Source organism: Pteropus medius, unplaced genomic scaffold (assembly GCF_902729225.1).
Source record: "Pteropus medius unplaced genomic scaffold, Ma_sr-lr_union100, whole genome shotgun sequence".
NCBI classification, from domain to species: domain Eukaryota; kingdom Metazoa; phylum Chordata; class Mammalia; order Chiroptera; family Pteropodidae; genus Pteropus; species Pteropus medius.
In genome coordinates, this window is record NW_024354911.1 from 5,723,729 (window position 1) to 5,744,084 (window position 20,356).

Sequence of the window (20,356 nt, forward strand, 5' to 3'; positions counted from 1 at the left end):
AACTGAGTGGGCAGGAAGGAAAGGGCTAACAGTTACTGAGGGCTTTACTGCGCGCCAGGCACTGGGATAATGGAGTCACGTGCATTGCCATGTAATCCTCACAGGAACTCTAGACAGCTGATACTATTATTATTTCCATTTTACATAAGAAGAAACTGAAGTTCAGAATGGCGAAGACACTTTCCTAAGGTCCCCAACCAATAACCGGTCAAGCCTAGATTTTAACAAGTCGGTCTAATTTTCGAGCTCACTCTATTGACTACAATAATGCACTATTCCCTGCATTTACTGAATACTTATTGTGTGCCGGGTGTTTTAATGACATGACCTCATGCAGTTCTTAAAATAACCTTACACAGTAGGTGTCATACCCATTTCTGGCAAGTGAGAGCTAAGACCGGGTCTGAGTGACCCCACATGCCATGCGTCCTTCTCACGGGTGCACCCAGGGGCAGCTGCAGCCATTTTTCATGTGGCCCAGGAGGACATAACAATACCAGCAACGATACTGTGTACTGACTGAGCATTTACAATGTGCTCGGCACATATCAGCTCACGTAATCGTCACCATACCTTGTCAGGTAAGTGACATTACCTCAGTTCCACATTCCAAGGCTCAGAAAGGCGCGGCCACACGAGCAATCTGAGCAGAGCTGCAGTTCTAACTCAGCTTGCCAACACGGTGTCTCACAGGAGATGACATCAACTCAACCTTCACCTTTCCGCTCAACGCATATATGCCTTTTCGCTAAAGAATCCTTTTAAAGCAAGTTATTAAGGAGGCAGCAAAGGAAGCTTCTAGATTTCATTCTCAACAGGATTCTTCAAAAGAATCTTCTAGAAGTTACGGGCAGTGTGGGTTACTCAGAGGCCCAGCCACCTTCTCTCCAACTTGAACTCTCTGCTGGCCAAAGCCTCCCAGTCTGCCGCAGCTTTCCCAGGAAACGGCTTTGGCCCTGGCCGTTCAAGTCAACGAGTTTCCAGCCGAGGCCTGGGCTCAAACTCAGCCCAGCCCACTCCCTGTCGCCAAGCAGCCAGTTCCTTGTTTTTCCTCCCATGAAGATGGATACAACCTGTCAGGAAAGCTGGTAATATTTTTAGCTCCTAACTGATTTTTATCTAAATTTAACTCTGGACCACGGCACCAGCGGTTACATCCGGAGGGCAGCCAACGTCTTCATGGTGACACATCATAACTGAGGCTTGGTATTTTTCAGATGCCCTGGCGCTGCCTCCGGCTGGAGGAAGGCAAACAGCTCTTCAGGAAAAGAACAGTCATCTTGTAAGACTGGAGCTGTTGGGCTGTAGAGCTGGAGGGAACCACAGGTATTATCCCACCCCCTCATTTTACAGATGTGGAAACTGAGGCCCAGTGAGCAAAGCTTGGTCTTGCTTTTTTTCCACGATCCCATGTTGCCTGTATGGAACACGATGAACAAATCAGATGTGACATCTGCAGAAGGCCATAAATTTTTATCTTATAAATCATAATATCAAACGCTCTGTGTTATGGAACTAAAGTTTGCTAAACCCTGATCTCCAGAAAGTAGTGGCAACTATCTGGTTCAGCATATTTAATAAACACATGGAATGTGGACTTTTGCCAAGGTTCAGAGTTGAAAAAAAGTTCCAACCGAAAAATGGCAGTGCGGCATGTCGTTCTCTTTCCCCTGCTGGAATGTTGGCTCCTGGAGAGCAGGGCATTATCAGTTTTATTCACAGCTCTATCTCCAGAGCCTGGAATAGCACCTGGCACACAGTGGATAAATTATAAATATTTATTAAATGGCAGACTGACTAAGTGAACGAACGGGTAAATATGAGGAAGAGAATCATTAGGCCTGAACTGGCTGTTGGTTGGAAGGGGAGAGCAAAGCCACAAGCAAAAGAGAGTGACGGTACCCTTTGCCTTCCTTACTCACCAAGGTAAGTGGCGACTGTTGTATCCTAAGAGAATCATATGAAAGGTTTCTGTATGGTCTTATAATAAAAGCAGACCGAAACACCCAAATGGCCACTATCGTTCACCTAAAGGCTACGGGATGATTAAAGACTGAATTAAAGAGAAAAAAAAAAATTAGAAAGAAAAGAAATAAGGACAGAAGAGCACAAAAATACAGTGACACAGTCTGCTCATAACTGGCAACACAATGGATTCATAGCAGAATGCGACACAGGGTTTTCAACATTTTTAGAGTCAGATCATCTCGGAGTTTGGGAGAGGGGGACACACAACCAATTGGCAAGGCAGTTAAGAGAGTGGCTTTACTTTTTGTCCCATCCCCCTTCAGTAATTGTGGGGGAAGATACAGTGTAGTTGTTACAGTACATATATTTAAATTGAGAAATTCCTATTTTCTCACAGACACGACTGAATTAATTAGTATATTCTGAGGCTCAGCTGGCATCAGGTATCCCAGGCCCCACATTGTAATACATTTATTTTCACAAGTGGGTCACTAAATATATAAACATAAAAGGTGGTATTTGTGTATATTTGAAGGTACATGATATGGGGAATGAGGTGAAGAAAAAGAAGCAACAGAAAAAGCAGGATTTAATGAAAAAGAAATCCAAATATGGCTTTACTTATTAAATGCCCATTATATGTTCAGCGCTGTGCTATAAAAAATTTATTTTTGTATGAGGGGGAGGAAATCGAGTAAAAGAAAGCAGATGAGATTAAAAATAAAACAATTCTTGACTTTCAAGTTTTAATTTGTTAGGGAGACAAAACAAACATTCCTATATAAAAGAAATATACATATTTAACATAGTAAAGTGTTGGCGAATTGTTTTACAAATTAATTGTGTGATTCAGAGTCTCAAAATAGGGAGCTCTAAGTGGGTCAGGTCAGTCAAGGAAGGCTTCCTGAGGGAGTGACCAGAACCTGGTGGAAGAAGCTGCTAAGGTTTAGACGAGCAGAAGCTGTTTGAAACCATGGTGGGTGCCAGGACAGGGTGAGCCCCTTCACAAGCATGGGAATTTATGCGTGTCGAAGGAAGAAAAATAGGCACCACAAACAATCAAAATGAGGAAATGAAATATTGAGTGATCTATTGGAGTGGTCAAGCTGTTTACTAAATATCCTTTTCATAAAAAATAAAATAAAATAAAATAACATTCACTGGGCCTGCCCACCCCAGCTGCTCTCACACTATCTTGGATCATCACTACGACCTGAGGGGAAGGTCCTAGTCCCATTTTACAGGTGGACAACTTGAGGATCACCAAGACTCAACATCACAGAGCCAATGAGGATCAGAGGCAAAAGGCTGCCCTCGGTCAAAAGGTTGACCTCCCTCATCAGAAAAATCAGCAATACTTTTTACTTTTCCATCATCATCACCACCACCACCATCAGCACTAACACCAACATCACCATCCTAACATCACCACAAATAGCATCACAACCACCACCATCATCATCATCACCACAGTCACCACCATTACCAATCACTACCACTATCGTCACCCACCATTTTTCGAGTGTTTGCTCTGGAGCAGGTGTTGACATTAAGCTCTTCACACACATTCACTTTTGGGATCCTCAAAACAACCCTGTATGGTCTGTATCATTATTTTCTCCATTTGGTGGATGAGGAAACCAAGACTTGGAGAAATTAAATCACTTGCCCCATGTTAGTGGCCAAATCTGGGTTCAAATTGTCTTTCTTCATGCCAACCGCTTCATGCTCTACCCAACTGACCAATTTCTACCCCTGGTAGCTTTGTAGAGCAGTTACATGAAATTATTAAGCAGATGTTTTTGCTCTATTAGAATGTAACACTGATTACTGAGGCAGAAATTGTTAGAGAATTTGCAATAATGCATTTTACATGCATATCATTAGAATTACTCAGGGGTGAGAAGGAAGAAAAGTGCCCAGAAAAAATTCTGTATTTCTTTTTGGATTTTACGTCATCGTAAACCCAGAGTGCCCCCCTGGACAAACTACCCAGAGTTCCCGGAGTTTTTTTTATTTAATTAATGTCACATTCAGAAGTCCAATGGGCCCTAATTTAGCATTTCCTCTGACTGCTCTCTGATCTGAGCTGAGCTCCAACAACAGAAGGTTTGAAAAAAAAATCCCTGTGCAGTCAGTATTGCTAGCCCATTGTACAGATGAGGAAATTGAGATTTGAAACAATCACGGATCAGAGATCATGTGCCATGACTTGAGTTCCAAAGAGGATTGGGCTGTGACCTAGCCCACCTTTGAACCCCTTTAGCCCATTCCGAGGACCTCCTTGGGTATCCAAGTTCCCCGCCTCCTTTTCATCCCCATTTGTCTCTTTCCTTTTACTCAGCTGTGACTCTTCACAGATAAAATCAGTTTCTCAGTCATGTCTCTATCGCCAGTGCAGACTCAGAACTAGTTGACACCAGGCAGGTACTCAGGAGTGGCTGAACCAAGAAATGAAAACTCATGGTGTTGAAATCAAAGGGAAAGGAGATCATACTGGAGGGTTGTAGGTAAGAGTCTGATTCCTGTGGATGAGAGAAATAATGCCTGGACATGAGTGAGGTGTTTGTTGCAACATTGAGTGTAACAAATAAGACCTAGAAGTAATCCATATTTTCAGTAAGGGGATTGGGGGTTATACAAATTACTGTATGCTCACATAATGGAATCTCATAAAGCTATATAAAATGTTGCTATAATGAGTGAAGTGTCAAAGGGAGCAAACATCTGTTCTTGGGAGATAAAAAAAAATCTTAGCTATTACAATTATTTTGGGACCTCAAGACCACAAACAGACATACAGTATGTCTGTGGTATTAAAAGGGCTCATGAAGGAAGCAGTAATGGAAAGAAGGTTGAGAAATAATGTTATAGTAGAATCACTCACAACAGAAATCACTGTTAAAGAGGAGTGCTACGTGAGGAAAGCAAGTTACGGTGGCACGATACCACTTTTGTAAAATACACACACGCGAGCCTGACATACGCACATGGAAAGAGAGTGATACATTTCCTATCGCTGGGAAAAACAGAAACTATAATTTTTAGCAGTATTCTTTGAGTAGTGGGGTTACAAATTATTTTTATTTTCTTCTGCTCATCTGCATTTTCTCAAGTTCCTATAATAAATATATTCCTTACGAGAAATGCGTTCTGTGTCTCTGACATCATCGTTGTTATTATTGTGATTTCTTGTTGTTGTTGTGTTAATCTCGTCCTAAACCAAAGTAAGCAGCAGGGCCATACAGGCAGTCCTTGATTTTTGCTGCTTCACCTTTTATCCTTCTATCAACCGGCTTTTCTCTTGCCACCTCAGGACACTGATTTGATATGTAAGGATCTGCTACGGCATCCGAAGCTTGGAGCTCGGAACGACCTCCCTGGAACCCAAGGAAGCCTGAAGCTGTGCAACCAGTTTTCCAGGAACCTTTTCTAACTGCCCCACTTCCTACCCCTTTCCTGCCATGCTCCTACTCAGTTCTCACTGGCTGTCTGAACAATCCCGTCCTCCTTTCAACCGGCCTTACTGGGATTTAGATGATTCCTTCTCCTTTTCTAAGCTACCGCCATCCGTCTATCTCTTAGGCCTCTTCTTCCTTCAAGGTTGGCTACAGGCAAACAGAGCTTCTCTGCTCTCTTTGTGATCTTTAATTCTTTGTTGAGGTAGCCAGCCTCCAAAATGGCCCGCAATGATCAGCGCCTTCTCACATTCACCCTCCACACACTGAATGGGGACTGGTCTGTGTAACCGATACGGAATGACCAAGGTAAAAGTTTATGACTCCTGAGACTAAGTCGGAAAGGATGTTGTACTTTCTACCTCATCTCTGATGGCCGCTTTCAGGAAAGCCAGCCACTATGCTGGCAGGATACTCAGCAGCCCATGGAGAGGCCCATGTGGAGAGGAACTGAGGCCTCCCGCCACCTGCCAACACCAGCTGGCCAGCCCAGTGAGTAAGCTACTTTGGAAGTGCACCCTACAGTCCCCGTTAAGCCTTCAGATAACTACAGCTCCAGACCACACCTGCCGCCTCATAAGAGATGCAGATTTGCCAGCCAGCAACACCCAGCCAAGCCACTGCTGAACTCCTGATCCATGTTTCATAAGATAATAAGTATTTATTGTTGTCTTTAAGTCACTACGTTTGGGGATAATTTGTTATGTACAATAGACAACAAATAACTTTTGCGTTTTTAGAATTCTACTAGCCAATACAATGTGAAATGGAGTTGCAAAATTTAAAACAGGAGGAAATCACAATGATTCAACAAACTTAATAGAGTTATCCTGGTCTGTTCCTTCGAGTAAATTTTCTCTTTCTTTCTGACCCCTTTTTCTGCATTGTTCTGATAACCAAACATCCTTCAGCAAGGCCTGAGTATGTTCAGTTGGCCTGTGATCTCAGCGCCCTGACTCTTCACCTCACGGAAACTTTCTCTTCCAGCAAGTGAGTCAGTGAGCTCAAATCAGGCAGACTAGGGGGACGTTTCCTCAAAGTTCCTAAAAAGTCACTCACTGATTCCTTCCAGGCAGAATTCCACACCGTGTGACTTGCAATGGATTCTTAAAAACCATTATGAGGTGCATTTTGATTTACTCTCAGCTTGATTTCAACTCGATTTGACCCATATTAAAACCCCAAAAGAAACCTATGTTATCACTTTACTCAGTTCTAAATTTACCCTTTAGTTCTAGTGGACTTGATTGTTATTAGCATTTTCAGTTGTTGACTCTGGCTTTTATTTGTTTTAAGCTGCTTTTCAGGGTTTTAGGAAAGTCATTTTTTTTGGCCCATATTAAATCGACTATAATATTTTTAAGATTCTTTTCAACTTTGCTCACATTAGCCCATTTGTTGTTTTAACAGGTCTTAAGTTGTTTCAGCTGTTTTTTGGTTAAATGTTTTAACTTAAAAAGCTAACATCTGATGTTATAGCCTTTTAAGAATGCAATTACATTTATTTCAGTGCTTTTACATTCAGAACTGCTTTTAATATTTTAATACCTTATTTAGTTATAATCTATTCTTGGAACATGATTTCAAAATATTGTGGGGAGAGGAAAAACTATTTTAAGAGACTATTTTAACCTTACGTTTTAATACAAAGGGCTGATGCAAAAGTTTTAATGAGGAGAATACATGAAGACTCAGAAGAATTTGATTCCCGCTCTGGGTATCTCAAATAGCAGTCAAAGTCATTTTGCCTCTCCAAGTCTCAGTTTTCTCATCTGTAAAATGAGTTATCATGTATTTTAGGTCAACTTTGGAAGGTGACACAGCAACTGTTATGACAGCAGTTTTGATCTTCACAGGTTTTGCCACCACATGGACTTTTCTATGTGTTTATATTTTTAAAAATTTATTTGTAAAAGAAATTTTATCTTACCATGGTGAATGGAAAACCCACATCACTTTCCATCGATATGAGGTCACAATAAAATACATGAAATGAAAACAAAACAATGTTGTTAAACTCTAGCCAGGTATCATGGAAGGGCAGCTCAGTTTGAAAACTGTGAAAGATACAGCTAGCACCCAACTGAGTATTTTTCTTGATGTTAAAAAAGAAAAAAAAAAAAGATGTAGCATTGGGTTGAAATAGAACTGAAAAAAGATGACTTTATCACTCTATGGTTCAGCGTTATTTAATAAGGTTTCCTGATTCCACCTAAAGTCAAGGGGACAAGCTCCCACCAGCAGTGAGTCTCATGCTTTCTGAAAAGCTGATATAAAGTACGTAGTGGAGCAAACATTCAATAATATTCCAGGAATAATATCCCGGGCTTCCTTGGGCTATTTAGATCTCTTTTATGTGTTGTTTGTCTCTTTATCAATCCAACGTGGACTGCACTGTATTAAAAGGCCAGAAATGTCAGCTGACCTATTTTAAATATTAGTAACATCAAGCACCTTTGGGAGGAGGAATAATTTGTGATACAAAGGAGAGTTTCCTTTGCCGGAAGGTTGTATCCCCATGGAGAGAGAAAAGGAAGAGCCTGGGAGAAGGGAAGTTGCTGCAAAACAAATGCTCAGCAAATAATGTTGAGGTTGTTTTAGTCTGTGTTAACTGGTGGTCTTCAGGACTTTCCAGATATAGCTAGCACTCTTGAACAATATGGGGGTTAAGGGCACCAACCCTCCTCCCCCACATGCAGTCAAAAATCCACATATAGCTTTTGAGTTCCCTAAAACTTACTACTGATAGCCCACTGTTGATTGGAAGCCTTACTGATGACATAAACAGCCGATTAACACATTTTGTATGTTATATGTATTATATATCATATTCTCACAATAAAGTAGGTTAGAGAAAAATAAATGTTATTAAAACCATAAGGAAGAGAATATACATTTACAGTATTTATTGAAAAAAAATCCTCATATAAGTAGATCTGAGTATTTCAAACTGTATTGTCTGAGGGTCAACTGTATACAAAAGTGTTTTATGGACTCAAATCTTATACCAGATGTAAGGTTCATGAAATTATCCCACTGGATGGTGATTCGGTTATTACGAGTGACAAGTGAATGATGCTCACACAGTTAACTCTGACGTGAGAAGACGATTAAAGGCCAATTTGAGGGGAACTAAGAGTTTCTATCAAACTCTGGGGGAGCCTTTCCCAAAGCAGTTTCTCAAAAATATTCATGCCCTGAGATCTCCGTAAAAACGCACCCCTCCGAATTTAAAAAAGGTTCTGTGACACTTTTGGTAATGTCTGATGACTATACCTTCCTCTTAAAAATCTGTAATTCACATTAGTAGAATAACGCACTGAGATGTCCTGTAATAAACAATTTGTAACTTGTTGGCCAAATAAGCTTTCGTTAATAGCCTAGCAAAACTCATATTCAGGGCCGCCCTGACCTCTCACAGGGCACCACCACCAACAGGGCTCTCTGGAATCAGGACTAAGAAAAATAATGAGTAAGAAATAGAATTCTGTCGTCTACGGCCATGCCACCCTGAACAAGCCGGATCCCATCTGATCTCAGAAGCTAAGCAGGGTTAGGCCTGGTTAGTATTTGGATGGGAGACCACCTAGGAAGACCAGGTGCTGTAGGCATAAAAAGTAAAAAAAATAAAAATAAAAAATAAGGGATTGTAAGCTGACAAAGTCCTTGCAATCTGTGAGGTCAACCAAGGGTTGCCTCACCTAAAAAAAAAAAAGAAAGAAAGAAATAGCATTCTGTTTTCTTGAATGCTTTCAGGAAGAGTGGTTTTACTCTGGCATTAATGTAAAACAGTATTTCCTGGAAATTTTAAGAAGGACTTTGGGACATTTTAGAGAGTTTGGAATACTTAATTCATGTCAATAGTTTAATGTTCCTTGTTCCCTTGATCAGACTTAGCTAGAGTGTCCTAAAAGGTGACCAGTTATCACCATGGCATGCTGGAAACTTACCTGGACCAAATGTCATCAAATGTGATTAAGAGAAAGTATTTGCAAGCATCGATATCCATCACGAGTGCTGTTATCCCCAGGAGATATGACTCTAATTCAGGTTCAGCTGGTAACCAGCATCATGACCCAGGGTGTGGCCATCCTCATTTGCCAGGTGAGGAAATTGAGGCTCTGAGAAAAAAGCAGCCTGTCCAAGGCCAGACACCATGCCTGAGCAATCCCACCAGCACCTCAGGCTCCAGCTCCCAGCTTCGTGCTCTCTCCACTTGCTGCATTCTGGCTCCTCTGCTCTCCTGCTTCTCAGGTTCACATTTGACATCATCTGACCCTTTTTTAGTTAACCTGGGGGTCTGTCTTCCTTCTGACCTAACTCTTAGATACACTGCCCCTATTTACCTGAGTATCTTGATCCTAGGGCCTTTGCCCCAGAACAAAATGACCCAGTGTGGTTCTGCCCTCTTTGGAGGTCCTTCCAATTACTGATGGCCCGAGCCCCAGTCTTGGCTTCAGGCCTTGGCTCTGTGTTCATGTTGGTCCGAATGACCTTACTACTCTTACTCCATCAATGACTCTGTGGCCAAACCCTGAATATCTTTCCCATCAGGATACTTACGGAGCCTTCCCTTTGCACTAGGAACTCTGTGACCCACGGACAGGTAGTAGCTTCTTCCCATTAAGATTCCATCTCACAATGTGGTTGAGGAGGAAACCACAGCCCGCCCCATCCCACCACCACGCCTTGACTACCGTCTGTCTCTCACCACTGATCTTCTCAGTCTTTATTCTGGTGGTCATCCACGCTAATTCTGTCTTGTTCTGTGCTGCCTGAGTCTTTGTCTCCTTAAAGTCACTGCTTTATCCCTGGCTCATGGTGTGCCTCCTGGGAAGAATGTGAACCTTTAACTCATGAACTGCCCCCCATGGGATACATAACACCATGCTCCCTGAATCCTTCCGCCCTCAATATCCTCCTAAATTCCACCGGAAAATGGGTGTTTGGCAAGAAGTACACTAGTGCTGGGTATATATGTTACAAACTCCACCGCTTCCTCTATTGTTAATAATAACAGCAGAGATGATTTTAAGAGCTATTAGCATCAACTGAGCATGGACCAAAAACACTAGGCATTTTGCAAATCAAATACTTGAGGTGGCTTATCTCATTTAACACTGTTAGAACCCTATGCAGGCAGGTACTAGGATTTCCCCCATGTTTACAGATGAGGAAAATAAAGCTCAAAGAGGATGAGTAACTAGTCAAATAGCTATGCTAAGTGGTGGATCCAGAATTTGCAACCAGATCATCCCCAATCTTCAACTATTCAGCTGCCCCCCTTACAGAAAAACAAATTTTCAATGGGCATATTTTATCATCTTCTAAAAAATTCCATCTTATGTACACAGAAACAGGGTCACAGGAGACAAGTGCCCTTTTTCCTTTTCTGGCCACTGCTCACTTATAATTCTCTTGATCACAAATCTGTTTCAGAGGTAAAGGAAAGAAAGAGTTAGCTACTTTTATGTCAACTATTTTAGACGGCAATAGCCAACCCTGAAAATTATCCCTTGGCAGTTTATTCAGACTATTCTTATACAAAACAAACACTTAGGCAATCTAATCTGTCTAAACTTTTACATCTTACCCAATCTTTTTAAAACTTTGGGTTCTGCCAACACTTTCCGAGGGACCTGGGAGACAGTTCCCATGGCTCATTTTGTGTTGCATGAAAACATAAATGTCAGGATTGGCAATGGTTTATTTGGTCCCATTGATAACTATGAAGTACAATATTTTGGGTATTTTCTCAACACGGGGTCTCCTAGAACAGGCAGAAAAAACAGGTCTTATCTGAGAGTGCCCAGATTTTGGCTCTAATAGCCATTATACTGTCTTCTTAGAACTCCACCGGGATGCTTGGAACATGAACTTTTCCAGCCAGTTTCTGCTGCTTATTGTGGACTCAGCATGCCCCAGGCCCAGGGTGCTCCATTCTGCCCAGATCCTGGAATTGAAGAAGTTTGTCTCCAGGTTCAGTTCTATTCAGTCCTTCAGTCACTAAGGAGCCACACCTATAAAGCATGATGAATCCCTGTGACTTCCAGCAATGGGCTTAGACTGGGGTATACTGCATTTAAAAGCCAAAATGACATCCAGGTCCCTACAGAAAACAGTTCTGTATCACTCACCCTCAATACAGGTAGAACTTTGTTTAACCTAAGGAAGCTACAAAAGTCTGGGACAATTACCTCAGTAACACCTTGGCTTTCCCTATTCATTCATTCACTCTCTTTTCAATCCTCCCCCTTCTCGCTTTCTTCCCTTCATCCTTTCCTCTCTCCCTCCCTCCCTTTCTTTCTTCTTCCTTTTCTCACCCACCTTCTTTCTAATTGTTATTGAACTCTTACCATAGCCAGGCATTGTGCTCAGTGCTAGGGAGACATTGGGGGCACAGTAAACATGGCCCTGCTCTCAAGATGAATCATTTCTGGATCTCAATGAAGGGACCCCTAACTACCTGTTGTTCACTTCATCTATTTCTTTTTCTTTCTGAACACATAGCCAGACTGCATTTCCCAGGATTTCCTGTAGTCAGAGGCAGCTATGTGACTTGACTGAGTTCTGGCCAATGGAATGTGGGTAGAAGCGAGGTACGCCACTTCCAGACCTGGCGGATTAAACCTCCCACAAAATCCATGTGCTTTCTCTCTGCCATCATACACGGCCCCATGGCAGAGGACCCACTAGAGGGCCACAACACCCTAAGGGATAGTGGATCCATAAGAGGGGGCTAAAGTTCCTGAATGACTCTATGGGACAGAGCGCTCCTACCTACCCACCACCTACTCACACTGGTCTGTGATGTGAGTGGAAATCCTGATTGTGTTAAGCCACTGAGACTGAGGGTTGTTTGTTAAAATAGCAAGCCTCTATGACCAATACTCAGTCATGAGATTAAGTTACTAATTATTTTTTGTTTCTCTGGCAGGGATCCTAAGGAGGCATTTTTCTCAGGAATATTTAAGTTTTTGTCCAACTAGAAGGTCCCAAATTTGGTTTAATTCCTCATGTAGATAGGTAGCAGCTTAGTGTTGGTTCTGTAGAATTTAACAAGAGTTATTTTTAAACAAATGGGTATATGACAGAGGCAGTTTCACAAATCAGTAGAGGAAAGATAGACTATTCCATAAATGGCTAGGACAACTGAGCCATAAGAAGAAAATAAAAGTTAAATTCATAGTTCACACCACACAAAAAGGGACTGAAATCTTAAATGTAAAAAGCAAAACTTTAAAGCTTTTACAGGTATAAATAGGACAAAATATTTAATACAAACAATGGGGGAGAATACCTTTAAAAGGACATAAAGCACAAACAAAAAAGGAAAAAGATGGGGAAACCTAATTATATTCAAATAAAAATTCATTATAGCAAAAGGTTTCATAAATGAAAAAATAAGCAATAGTCCAGAACAGAGATTAGCAAACTGTGGCCCAGTGGCCATAATCTGATCCTCTGACTGTTTTTTTTGTAAATAAAGTTTTATTGGAATACAGCTATGCCTATTTGTCTATGTATTGTCTATAGCTGTTTTCGCATTTTAATGACAGAGTTGAATAGCTGCAGTAGAGACTCTATCGACCACAATGCCTAAAGTATTTATCATCTGGCCCTTTGCAGAAATTTCTATACCTTGGTTTAGAAAAAGGTATCTGCAATACATATAACTGACAAAAGATTAGTATGTGTCCATTTCACTCATGCATATAAGGAGGTACTGTCTATAAGGGTTAGTAAATGAACACAGCCTAAACGTCCATCAGTGTGGGAACAGCTAACAAATTGTGAAGTGCTTACACAATGGAATATTATACAGCAGGAGTGAATTAGATTTGTAGATATTGACAAAGATAATTTCAACTTAAAGTTAGAAAAGGTAACATACAACATGATACCATTTTAAAAACACACCAAACAAATACTATATATTTTGTTTAGGTACATATTTAAGTCACGAATCATAAAACACACAGGGAAAGGTATTATTCATTGCTTTCAGTACACTAGTTTCTGCTGAGGAGATTAAGCAATGAGAAGAGATAATGAGGCAGGTTTTAGTTATTTCTGTAACTTTAAAATTTTGTATCAAATACAGCAAAATGGTAGCATGCTTTAAAGGTTAATAATGAGTATACCATATTTTATTATTCTCTATACTTTCGTCTACATTTGAAATTTTCTCATTTAAATAACCATAATATAAAAGAATTAAAAGGCCCAGATCACTACTATTGGATAAGATTTTTCCATACAGTTACCAAATTACAAGGCAAAGACAAATGTGTCCTCAAAACGTGGGGGCAATACGTCTATGGAATAACACCAGCTCTGCCACTTACCGGCTGTCATTTCAACTATCAAAGCCTGCTCTTTTTCACTCTGTTAGGAGAATTAGCTGAGATAACCCACAATGCAGACATATACTAACTGCTCACAAATAATAGATATTATAATTACCATGATTATAAGTAAAGTCCTATCTGAGAATAAATCAGTACAATCAATACAAAAATCAAGTAAGATCTGCATTAATCATATGTCACCTTGAAAGGCAGAAAGTTTGTCAAAACAGGTAAGACTTGTCTAGATTTATTTTTAAGGTGGCCTATGAAAAGCAATTCATAAATGTGAAGAAGGACGACATGATTAGAGGAGTCCTTGTAGCATGAACTATCCCCAGCTGTATCCCGGGGAGAGCATATCCTAAACAACAGATGAATGTCTATTTTCTGGACATGTGCTTTCTGATTATGAAAAAGGAAGCATGAGACTCTCCAAGACATTAAGCTCTCCTAGGCTCCCTCTGCTAAAATTCAATGGTCACGTGACTTTTTAAATAAAATTCTGTGATACCAACAATTACCACTACTATGGTGCTTGGTACTTACACATCATGTCATGTAATCCTCACTACAGTTCAGCAGAATAAATGATTACTGCTCTATTTTACAAATGAGAAAATTAAGATTCTGCAAACTTAATAAGATTATGCAAAGTTGCATGCTGTAAGTTTGGAGGGCTAAGTTACTAATGTATGTTCAAGTCACCTTTGTCCAGCTGAACAGCTCATGTTCATCACATCACATTTGATAACCTCTCCTCAATCAGAATGCTAGCTGGCTTCTCCTATACATATTGCTGTAGGAAGAAAGCTGTCGGGACCAACTAACACAAGTTTATATTTCATGTGGTGGTTGCATTTACTACTCTTAATGATTTAGAGCTCATGTGACTCAAGTCACTAATATCTAATGTCTCATTGGTCAGGAGAGAACTAGACTCTGTAATGTTGGATACAGACAAGTATCCCCTCTTTGATGGTGCTGCCGGAGTGGCTACTCAGTCTCCCTCTCTCTTATTCTGACTTTGTTATTTTTTCTGTTTAATTTCAACATACTGTGAAATTAAGGGAATTGGAGAAAAAGAACATGGTCCACACAGAAGAAGTTGGACTCAGAAGGGAGTACAACTGACCATTATGTGACACCACTACTTAGCCTAGCAAAGCATGTGAGGCCCCACCTAAATACTCCTAGGTTACACTTGCAAACCTGGCAGAAGCCTGACTCAAATCAAAGAAGTGACACAAATTATTTGGCACGAGTATTAATAGGCACCTCTTATTTCTCCCTTGACAACTTCATAGGATCACTATTGCTAGACTAAAAGTACAAAGATCCAGTTCTGACCCAGGCAATTCAGTTAGCCACGGTGTTAAACGAAGGCTTTTTCGTGGTCTCGTTTCAATTTTTCTTTTTTTCTGATACTATAAAATAAAGATAATTCAGCTCAGAATTTTTCAACAGGCTTTCAAAATAGTCTCCTGTGCAACCTTTCCTTTACTCTTAAAACTCTATTAAAAAGCTATTACAAAAAAATCTTTAAACAGCAATTGTTCAAAAAACAGAGGGAAGATGTCTTCTTGCAAGTTGCCCAGTAAGCTTTGACGTAAATAAATATGGGCCAACATGTAAATATTTAATCCTTACTCTGACAAAATCCTTTCCTGGAAAGCTTATTCAGAGATAACAAGGGCTGCAACATGGTCACCCAAACTATGGTGCCATCTTCAAAGCTGCACGATATTGGACGGGTATCATTTAATTCCTGCTCTGGATGTTTTTCATAAGGATACAGTGGCATAAATCTCCCATGGAATAGAAATGTGGTACTGGCCAAGTAGAGAGACATTGAACTTAGACATTTCAAAATAAAAGCAGTTTTGAACATATCTTACAATTTTCAGCATCTTTTACCTGTTCAGAGGCGGGATTCCTTTAACTAGAGGCACATTCATAAGTGTCAGCAAATATTTTTTAAATTTGAAGGGCTCTCCTAAGACCTCATGATTAACAGAATTATAACAATGAAAATGTAACCTGTGTTGATTTCATGTATTCTCTTTCTGTAGACGAATGGGCCATTTTCATGTTGAGACTAGTTTGGAAATGGGGATAAAACTGTCTGGGGACAAGCCAACAGGTTTCCATGCTAGGCAGAAATCATCTTTGGTGGTATAGAGAAAAAAAAAATAAACGTAGGTATTCATTGGTCAGTCTTATCAATATCTTTATAAAATTCTCAGGACTACAATTCAGCCTGTATGGGAATCTACTTCCATGATGGAAGTTACACACCACCTGATTCTTCTAAGGCAGAAATTTACCTCTGTTCCCATTTCTGCTCTCTATCCTGCTCTATATTCTTACACCTCCAACTTCTGCTGAACAACTTCCCCTTCAATTCCCAACTTTACTTCCAGTTAAGTACATCTAAAACTAAACCCATCTTTCCAAAACAAATAAACACACTTACAAATAGTAAACAAGTCCTCCCTGCTTCCAATCTAGGGGGCAACATTAAGATGATCCTGAGGGGACCTCCATCATCAGTAACCTGTTTTGAAACTTTAAAGTTGTCCCTGACTTCTCACTCTGCTTGTAATCGGTATATGAAAGAGTCTTATTAAATTTTCCTTTATAATTTCTCTTGCACTCCACATTCACCTTGACTTCTGGTTTGAAAGTCACCCCTCAATTTACTTTTGAGGCTGAGATGAGTGTATCCTATTACCAAGAACACACAGCAGGACCATATATATTTTTCTTTTGCATGTGATAAAACATAAGGACAATAGTTTTGAAATATTATCTGATACATTTTCATTCCTCATGATCCTATTTCCAAGACTTTTCACCTTTTGAAGCTGAAGCATATACAGCCTCCTTTAATAGAAGGTAGAACAGTCTTGAACAAAGAAGGCATTGCTAATCCTTGAAGTTTAAAATAGCATTTATTACTATTATATATTTTTTACTTTTTAAAAAGTCTTACAAGATAGCATTTTCTAAATCCCTAGTCTAGAGGCTTGTCTGGAACAGAGGTTTCCAGTCACACAACCAGGCTTTGTTAAAAGGAAAATAAAAAATATAAAAATACACGTGTGGGTTCCCAGGAGGCCGAGGCTAAGGAGATGAACCACAGAGGAACTGCAGTTTCCAATGTGGAACTGGAGGAAACCACCTTGCAGGGCACCCCATGTCAACAAGGGGTGGCCACAGAGAAGTGGAATAGGCAAGGTGGCATGCAGGCTTTGAAAATAAGTCCCTGGGTCACCAGAGCCTGGAGAGAAGTAAACCAGGAGCTCATGCATGACCTGGCAGGGCAATGGAAGTGCTAAAGGGGCCCATGGACAAGCGTTGGGGGAAAGGAAGACACTCGTCCCCTTGTATTACTTTGTATTATTTTGTGGCTGGAAGCCAGGGCAGGCACCCTCATCTGCTGCACAGTGAGAACCAGCTCAGAAGTCAGGAAGGTCCAGCTGTTTCAGGCAGAGATGAGGAGGGATGTGGGTCAATAGCCCAAGGCTGAGTTGGGGGAATAAGGGCATCACTAAGGATGCCAACAGCACCCAGCGGTCAGTGTGTGTACGCTTCAGTGCTCCCTACTGCCGTCATCACAAGGCCACTCCCATCAAGGTGCTTCTGATCCCAGAAGTCACCTGGAGGGCAGAGAACTCCAAGTAAAAAATAGCCCTGGCCCTTGAATTGACTGAGTTTGACTCTGAATCTTTGGAGTAATTATCCCCCCAAAGCCAGTTTTAAACTGGATGAGAGAGTACTATACTTGAAAGTATAACCTTATAGTCTACCATCTTTGAAAATAAGAGTTCATAAATTATGTTTGATTAGAGAAAAAATTTTAAAATAACAGTTGCATTCATCAAAATCTACTGTGTAAATGTTTAGTCTTCCAGAACAGGTATACCTACTAATCAAGTTAACTAAACCTGCACAATGTATACTGCAACCAAATGGTGGTGATGCTTGGGTCACAACCTTGTGGTACAAATAATAAGATTATATTTATAATTTGTAGGCCTGTTTTTATCTGAAGCTGAGAGCAAGCACAACCACTTTGTTCTTTTAAAAGAATAAAAGTGTAATATTTTATTATAGTAACTCATCAAAATCAATATTACCAAGCCTAAGTTTTGAGATCATATAAGCAGTTTCAGCCTAAATCAAACAAAAGAAAAAAAAATCAAGGTATAATTCAATCCCTTTCTCAATAAACTGTGACTGTTACCAAACCTTTAAAAAGAGCTATTGTCATATGACTAAAATTATTCTTTCTAATTCACCCAGAAGCATTACTAGGGTTAGTATTCTCTAAAGACTACAAATAAGCATAAGACTTTCAGGAAATTTGTAGTCAAAGCCCTCCAGACAGAAGAATACCCCAGTAAAGGATTTCATAGTCCTATTTATCTGTATTAGGGCACTAGAGCTAAGTTAGATGTTGGCTTTAATTTGCTTTTGTTAGAAGACTCACTGTGTTTTTTTCTGACTGTCTTTGTCCTTGTTCTACTAGAGACAATTCGGTTACAGAGACAGACAGTCTCGTAGAAATGACATTCGTAATGGCATGAAAGCCACTGAGAGCTGGTATCAGAGCTACCTTGCTGAGATGGAAGACTGTGCAGACATGAGCCAAAGTCAGAAGGGCAGCTGCTTGGGGGCAAGGGTAAGTGTGATCAATAGAAATTTATAAAATGACATGATTCTCCAAAGGCATTCTTCTCCAAAAGGCAGTTTCTCTCCTCGCCTCATGGCAGTTTTTTTGAAAATTTGAAAGTATCCATATATGAAAATAATTTTATCACTCATCTACTTATTCATTCCAAAGAATATTTACTGAGTCCCATTTTGTGCCAGGCACTGTTCTATCGAGTGGAGAGATGGCAGCGAACAACACAGGAGAAGTCATTGCTCTCATGGAGATTTCATTCTAGGAAATAAGTAAACCGAATCCATGAATTTGAGATAGTTACACGTGCTAAAGAAATTGAGGGTAATGTGAAAGAGGACGGTGGAGTATCATAGCAAAGGCCTCTCAGAGGAGGTGACATTTGAGGTGAGACCTAAATGACAAGGAAGGGAACCACAGGAATATCTGAGGGTCAGACCATTCCAAGAAGCATGAGCAGCAAGCACAAAGGCCCTGCAGGGAGAATGTAGAGAGAAAGCCAGTGTGGCTGGAATGGAAAGAGAAACACAATAGAAAGGCAATGGAGGATCTGGAGCAGGGTAACAGACTGTGGGGAGAAGGTGGCGGAAGTGAAAGCAAGAAGGCCATTTGGGAAGTATCTGCAGTTGCCCAGACGAGAGATTACGGTGGTATGCACTAGAGTGGCAGCATACTGGTGGAAAGAAGGGGCCAGGTACAGGACATATGCAGGAGGTAGAGAAGACAGGATGTGCTGATGGACTGAACAGGAGCAACGAGAGGCAGACTGGCCTTAAGGGTGACTCCAAAGTGTTTGGCTTGAGCAAGTGGGTGGACAGTGGAACAATTTACCAAGGTGGAAACAGATCTTATTACATTACATACATGTATAAAAGAGAAACATGACATATGATGTGAGGTTCATTATTTATACGTCTAGAAAAAGGATGTGTGGAGGTAGAAAGGAAGGATAAGGAGCCAGTTAGAAAGCAAATAAGGAAATCTCTGGATCAGACTATGAAAGGCAAGGAGCACATTACTCTTCTAAGTAGGCCAAACTACTTCTTAGAAGACGTTGGATTCTAGGAGCTATTCAAATGATAGGTGTGCCAGAGAGTATCTGATGCTTTCCCAAACCCATGATCTCCCATAATAGTAGCATTTTTAGCTGAGCATATGGCTGCCCCTTCCCAAGACTAAATTTCTGGGCCTTCTTTGAAGCTAGATGTGGCCACAGGTATATTTCAGGCCAATAAAGTATAAATGAAATGCCATATGACAACCTCCTGGAAACTTATATTGAAAAAAGCAAGTCTGTGCCCTTTGTTCATCACCATCCTTTCTTCTTCCATACTCTGTTACCTGGAATTGAAATACGATGGTTGGAACTCTGACTGCCTCTTGGAATCTAAAAATTCCAATGTGCAATTCTTTGCAATACCAGCTGAGTTTCTTATAATTTAATATGCTTCACAATGTGTGAAATATAAGAAATATATGTATTGGTCTCTGTCCCCCATTTCTGACATAGTGCTCTTGAAACCCTTGTAAATAGGGATTCTAGGAGAATCTTTTGTTTTATTGTTTAGTCTTTGACTCTCAGTTCCCAGTGCTAAGTTCCAAAAACCTCTATAATTTCCTAAGTGATAAAAGCACTAGAAGCATCTTTTGTTCTAATATTTGGTCTCTGATTCCGGTTCCTGTCATAAGGCTTTTAAATCCTTTAGAATTTTCTGGGTTATAGGAATGTCCTTTATTCTAATGAGGAGACTCTGGATGGGCTCCTGGATGGGGGCTGGTCACTAGAAAGACCAAGCTATGATTAGAAGCTTAGAACTTTCAGCTCCAATCCCCCTGTTTTCTAGAGAGGGGAGAGGGGCTGGAAATAGAGTTAATGATATATGCCCATGTGA

General features: G+C 40.4%; 1 protein-coding gene and 1 non-coding gene across 2 annotated transcripts in view; one reads left to right on the forward strand and one right to left on the reverse strand.

The window, feature by feature from the left end:
- The window catches only part of THSD4 (thrombospondin type 1 domain containing 4), a 549,795-nt gene that overhangs the window by 370,798 nt on the left and 158,641 nt on the right, over positions 1–20,356 (reverse strand). The gene's annotated exons all lie outside the window — the stretch shown is intronic.
- On the forward strand, positions 8,919–9,037 carry LOC120598030 (5S ribosomal RNA). Its single transcript, XR_005651491.1, has one exon. It is a non-coding gene; the product is annotated as a 5S ribosomal RNA (ribosomal RNA).